Source organism: Sphaerodactylus townsendi, linkage group LG04, assembly GCF_021028975.2.
Source record: "Sphaerodactylus townsendi isolate TG3544 linkage group LG04, MPM_Stown_v2.3, whole genome shotgun sequence".
NCBI classification, from domain to species: Eukaryota; Metazoa; Chordata; class Lepidosauria; order Squamata; family Sphaerodactylidae; genus Sphaerodactylus; species Sphaerodactylus townsendi.
This window is the reverse complement of record NC_059428.1, coordinates 10,735,090-10,741,134: the sequence shown is the minus strand read 5'-3', so window position 1 is coordinate 10,741,134 and position 6,045 is coordinate 10,735,090. Positions and strand designations below refer to the sequence as shown.

The 6,045-nt window shown below is 47.3% G+C and overlaps 1 non-coding gene across 1 annotated transcript; it reads right to left on the bottom strand.

The window, feature by feature from the left end:
* Window positions 1-1,857: 1,857 nt before the first annotated feature.
* Window positions 1,858-1,966, bottom strand: LOC125432255. The gene has a single exon (XR_007244433.1). It is a non-coding gene; the product is annotated as a U6 spliceosomal RNA (small nuclear RNA).
* Window positions 1,967-6,045: the final 4,079 nt, after the last annotated feature.

Genomic DNA, 6,045 nt, shown 5'->3' with positions numbered 1-6,045 from the left:
AGGAGTAACTGGTTCAAGGTGTTTTTTTAAACTTTTTAAAAGAACTTTTTTAACTTCTTAGATTTGTGGCAAAGTCTCGTGCTTCGATTTTCCAGTGGTCATCTCCATGTAGCTATGTAGTCACAACCCTCTGAAATAAAAAAAACTGATGTAAATACAGCATGAGATGGCCGGCTCAAGCTCACAAAATGGCACCAACAAGGATGTCTGGGGACTGCAGAGCAGTGTGGGAAATGTTTCAAAGAGATCCCCATAGCAACTGAAAACACTTCCACAAATGAATTGCTTCCAGAAAACTGTTTTCAAAAACGGATCACTTGGGAAAGGCCAGTGGTGGGATCCAAAAATTTTAGTAACAGGTTCCCATGGTGGTGGGATTCAAACTGTGGCGTAGCACCAATGGGGCTGGACGGGGAATAACGGGGACATGCATGGGCATTCCTGGGGTGGGGCATTCCTGGGCGGGGCTGTGGCAAGGACGCAGCCTCTGCGCCGGTCCTTGGGTGGGAAACAAATGCACGCAGGCGCAGGCTGCCGCGCACGCCGGTGCACCTCCTGCTAGACTGCTTCAAGTTCTGCGCGCTACTGCTGAGAGGAGGGGCGTAACTAAGGCAAAAATCACGTGGCAAAATCACCCATTAGTAACCCCCTCTCGGCACACACAAATAATTAGTCACCTACTCTCGGGAACCTGTCAGAACCTGCTGGATCCCACCTCTGGGAACGGCATGCCAATAAAAGGCTTTCAGGGTAGAAATAAAACATGCAGAACTCCATGGGGGGAAATGTTTTATTTCCCACCTCAAAACGTTTTATTGGGTTGGTGCGGTAAGGCCCATTGTGAGGTCGGTTAGGTTGGGAGTGTATTACCCAGGATGCTTCCTTGGCAGAGCGGGGCGTCGAACCTGCGTCTCCCAGACCCTCGTCTGATCTTCTAACCGCCAGACCACACTGCATGGCTGTGCTTAAAATATTAATCCATTGTTCCTAGATTTACTATGTCATTTCTGAGCGAATCTGCCCTCTGCTTTAGTTGCCTGAATGGAATCAATATCGTGTTCCACCAGCTGTAAATTTTTTGTCAGCACATCGTTATAGACAAGTTATTATGTGCAAGAAACAAGTAGAACGTGAGATTTCAAAAAAAAGGGGGGGTATGTGTGCCTGATCCACACAAAGAAGAGGAACTCTTGTAAATCTCATTTCAGAAATGGGTGCTCTTCACTGGCGGTCGGTTCGTAGCTCAGTGGGCGAAATGCAGAAAGCAGGATATTGATTTTTGCTGCCGTTCTAAAGATCTATGTTCATGTCAGTGAAAGAGGTACTTTCCATGTAATTTACCTAATCCTTTCCTGTTTTATCCTTGTAATGCATCACGCTGCAGCAAAACCTAATGGCTGCCACAGGGGTGCTGCTTAAAGTGGCAGCCCGGCGTCTTCTCTGCTTTTCCTTGTCATTGTTTAACACTATGGCCCCTTCCGCACGTGCAGAATAATGCACTTTCAATCCACTTTCTTTTTTTTTCTTTTAAATTTTTTTGTATTGTATCATTTGAATATTCCATTTTATATTAATACTTTTCTTCATTCGTTTTCAAACGATGCATTTTCCCCTTTTTCCCCTCCCCCTGTATTTTCTTCATAGTTTTATCAAACAAACAGCAGTAAGTTCATTCTTTGTAATCTCTTCTCCCATATCTCCTCATTGACTCCAGCTTCTTTCATCCAGTCCACGTATATGGTCCATATCTTCAAAATTTCACGCTGTTTATCTTGCCACAGTTTATTTTTTGTTATTATATCGGAAATGTCCAGTGTCACTTGTTCCCGGATATATTCCAACCATTTCTGGACTGTCCATTTTTTCTTTTCTTTCCAGCCTAAAGCTATTGTTGCATTGCGCAGGGGCCATGCTAATCTTCTCTGTATCTTTCCAATTTTTGTATATGTGCTGCCGAAGCGAGCACTTCAATCCACTTTCAATGCACTTTGAAGCTGGATTTTACCGTGCGGAAGAGCAAAACCCGCTTGCAAACAATTGTGAAAGTGGATTGAAAGTGCATTGTTTAGCATGGGCGGAAGGGGCCTCTGTGTGAGCGGATGTCGTCCAGTTGCAAATCCCCACACAAACATACACACAGAGACCGTTCCTGTTGGATCACGATTCAGAAAAAGTTTCCGCTCTTCACAGCTACTTATTCAAAACGTGTAGCGGTCTGGGGAAGGCGTCAACTCGAGACCCGTGTGGCCTATCAGCTTTACCCTTTGGAAATGTCATCAGCGATTTCCAGGAGTTCGCCATGTGCAAAAGTCCAGGTGGACCCATCTTGGTTCCCTCCCACAAGGCCCAAGAATGCCTTATTAGTGTCAGCCTCAAAGTAGTTCATGCAGCAATGTGGAAACTAGACTAAGGTGACCAGATGTCCCGCTTTTGGCGGGACAGTCACGCCTTAAACCAATCTGTCCATTCTGTCCCGATTTTGTCCCGATTTTGCCTTCTGGGGCACTACCCTTTTCCCTCCCTGTCACAGGGCAGGAAACGGGGGAGCGCCCCAGAAGGCAGAGCGGCAGCCTCCAGCACATGCGGCCGCAGGAGCGCACTGCCTTTTGGGGCGCTCCCCGATTTCCCGTCCTGTCACAGGGCAGGAAATCGGGGAGCGCCCCAAAAGGCAGTGTTCTCCTGCGGCTGCGTGCATGCACACGCACGCATGTGTGCGCCCCCCATCCTGGTTTTAAAAGGTGACAATCCGGTGACCGGATTGTCACCTTAAACTAGACTCCAGTATGGTGTAGTGGTTATGAGCAGTAGACTCGGAGAACCGGGTTTGATTTCCCAGTCCTCCACATGAGTGGCAGACTCTAATCTGGTCAACCAGATTTGTTTCCCCCCCCCTACATTCCTGCTGGATGACCTTGGGCTAGTCGCGTTTCTCTCCAAACTCTCTCTGCCCCACCAACCTCACAAGGTGTCTGTTGTGGGGAGAGGAAAGGAAAGAAGACTTTTTAGAGCAGAGAAAGGCAGGGTATAAATCCAAACTCTTCCTCTTCTTCGGCATGACACATGGAGATGACATATTCCTATAGCGGTCGCTATGATATCATTAATCTTTTCTTGCCGAGTTTGCAAGCTACCCAAGAGTTCAAGAACTTTTTAATTTGTCAGTGAACTGATTTTTGTTTCACGGCGCTTTCACCTTGGACAATGAATAGAAACAGTTGTAGAAAAGTTGGATGAATCGCTTTATGATAGAGGTGAAGAGTCGAGATTGGCCTTCTTGCTGGATCAGATGTAACTCATTGGCACTTGGTGATTGGCTTATTTGCACTTATATTGATGATCTCATATTACGAAACAATCAGTTCTTTAGATAATGGCCGCAGGATTATGACGGAATGGGTTTAGAGCACAAGTGTCAAACTCGTGGCCCTCCAGATGTTATGGACTACAGTTCCCGTCATCCCCTGCCAGCATGATTTTTTGGACTGTATGGCCATGTTCCAGTAGTATTTTCTCCTGACTTTTCACCTCCCTATGTGGCTGGCATCTTCAGAGGATCATCTGGAAGTAGTAGGGGATAAAATTGGAGGTGTCTGGCTGTTCCAGTGGACCATGGAACTGTTTGAGTCCTATGATTTGATTTTAAATTATATTCAAATTGGTTCCGAGTCATGTCAGGAGGACCCAGATGGAATTTTTATCTGGAAGACGAGTATCAAGTAGTCTCCAAAAACTGATTTGCCTGGATCTTTAGTTGGCTGAACCACTGGAACTATAGCCATTGGCTTTATATTTAAGAGGAGAAAGACCAAGGACTTCCGGGAAACATGGCGCTTTGACTGGTTGAGCTTGTTGAAGCTCCCAGTTTACTGAAAGAGATGTTTACTGGCATTTGAGCAGACTCAGTCTGAGTCTAGCCTCTCCAGAATACCTTCAAATTCGACAGGTGAATTACCTAGGACTTATTGTAGGCCTGCTAGTTCTAGTTCTGAAAACATCTAGGTTCAGTAAAGGTGAGTTGCCTTCAGCTTTAGAATCTGCCTCTCCATTTGGTCTAGGACTCAGTGGTGGCGCACCTTTGGCACTCCAGATGCTCATGGACTACAATTCCCATCAGCCCCTGCCACCATGGCCAATTGGCCATGCTGGCAGGGGCTGATGGGAATTGTAGTCCATAACATCTGAAGTGCCAAAGGTTCGCCACCACGGGTCTAGGTCCACCCACCCTGGGGAGGAAAGAGAGGCAGGGAGAGGGAGGGGAAGGGTTATAGAGGGGGAGAGGCCAAGTCATACCAGGGGAAATGGTGCCCAGGCCCAGAGGTGAGATCCAGCAGGTTCTCACAGGTTCCCAAGAGTAGATTACTAATTATTTGTGTGCGCCGAGAGGGGGTTACTAATTGGTGATTTTGCCACATGATTTTTGCCTTAGTTACGCCCCTCCTCCGCTCCTCAGCAGTAGCGCGCAGAACTTGAAGCAGTCTAGCAGGAGGTGCACCGGTGTGCGTGGCAGCCTGCACCTGCGTGCATTCGTTTCCCGCCCAAGGACCGGCGCAGTGGCTGCGTCCTTGCCACAGCCCTGCCCAGCAATGCCCTGCCCCCGGAATGCCTGGCCACGCCCCTGGAATGCCCTGCCCAGCCCCATTGGCATTACGCCACTGTTTGAATCCCACCACCATGGAAACCTGTTACTAATATTTTTGGATCCCACCACTGCCCAGGCCCCCACCACCACCTGGCACGCCCCCCACCGCCCCATGCCCCCTCCCCCATGTCCCATTTACTTTAGCCGGCAGAGGAGGGCTGAGCAGAACAGGGCTGAGGGGTGCCCGGTGGGCTGGGAGCCTGCCTCAGCCTGCTGGACGCCCCCCTCGTAATCTAATGAGGGGTGCCCAGGGTCAATTGACCCCCTTGTTCCCCTGGCAGATACGCCACTGGGGAGAGGGGTAGGGGGTCCATCGTCTGGTTGTGGCCCACCTACCCTGGGGAGAAAAGGAAGGAGGCCCATCATTGGGTTGTAACCCACCAACCCTGGGTAGGAGGGAGAGGGAGGGTATGCTTACCTCCACGGAAATTTACCATCATCTAAAGATCAGACTGTATGACCAGGAATACCAATCTCTCCTGCGTGCTGCACAAAGCTCCTGTTCCCCTCTATACTTTGGGATCCCACCCCCCAAATCTAGCCCTGCTGTATATTTAGAACAGCTTGTTAATTGTAAGTGCAGATGGGTCATGACCAGAGCAAGGTGCAACTCATTCCCCTCTGTCTATCTTCAAGGTCGTTTCCTTAACATCCCACCAAGTGAGCGTTGTTGTCGGTGCTGTCCCAACGCTATGGACTCAGTTCCTCATATCCTGCTTTACTGTTTGAGGTATAATGATATTAGAACCGATCTGGGAGATTTACTACCTCTAGAATTTATGTTTCTCTCAGACAAACTAAAAATGTCTAAGCTATTGAACAGCCCTCGTGTAGAAATTTCTGAAGCAGTTGTTACATTTGTAATCCATGTTCTACATGATATATAACAATGATCCTGTTTTTGTACTTGGAATGTATGGTACTTCTGGTTTATGCCTAATAAAGGTTTTTGGATTGGATTGGATTGGATTGGGAGAGGGAGGGAAGGGGGCTGGTCATTTGGTCATGGCCTACCCACCCAGGGGGAGGATCTCACTTTTACTTTCAAGTTTCTATTTTTCTTTTTTCTTCTTCTATTGGATGTACAATATAATAAGCAAGATTTTTTAAACCTTAGATTGTACTTTATGTTCCTTTAGTATCACTGATAATCAGTGCAGATCCATCTATCGTGCGTCTTTTTCCCGTATCCTTTTCTTGTTGTTGTTGTTGTTGTTGTTGTTTTGTTGTTATAATGTTTTGTGGAAAATTCATGAATGTTATTTTAAAAAATAGAGAGTGAAGAAAGAGCAAAGCATGGCAAAAATGAGAGGCTGCCCGTTTGTTAATGAGTGAATCTACAGGTGAGTTTTAGCTCAGCAAAGTAAGGCAAAAGTCCATATTTTGAAAGCTGGTGTGGTGTATCG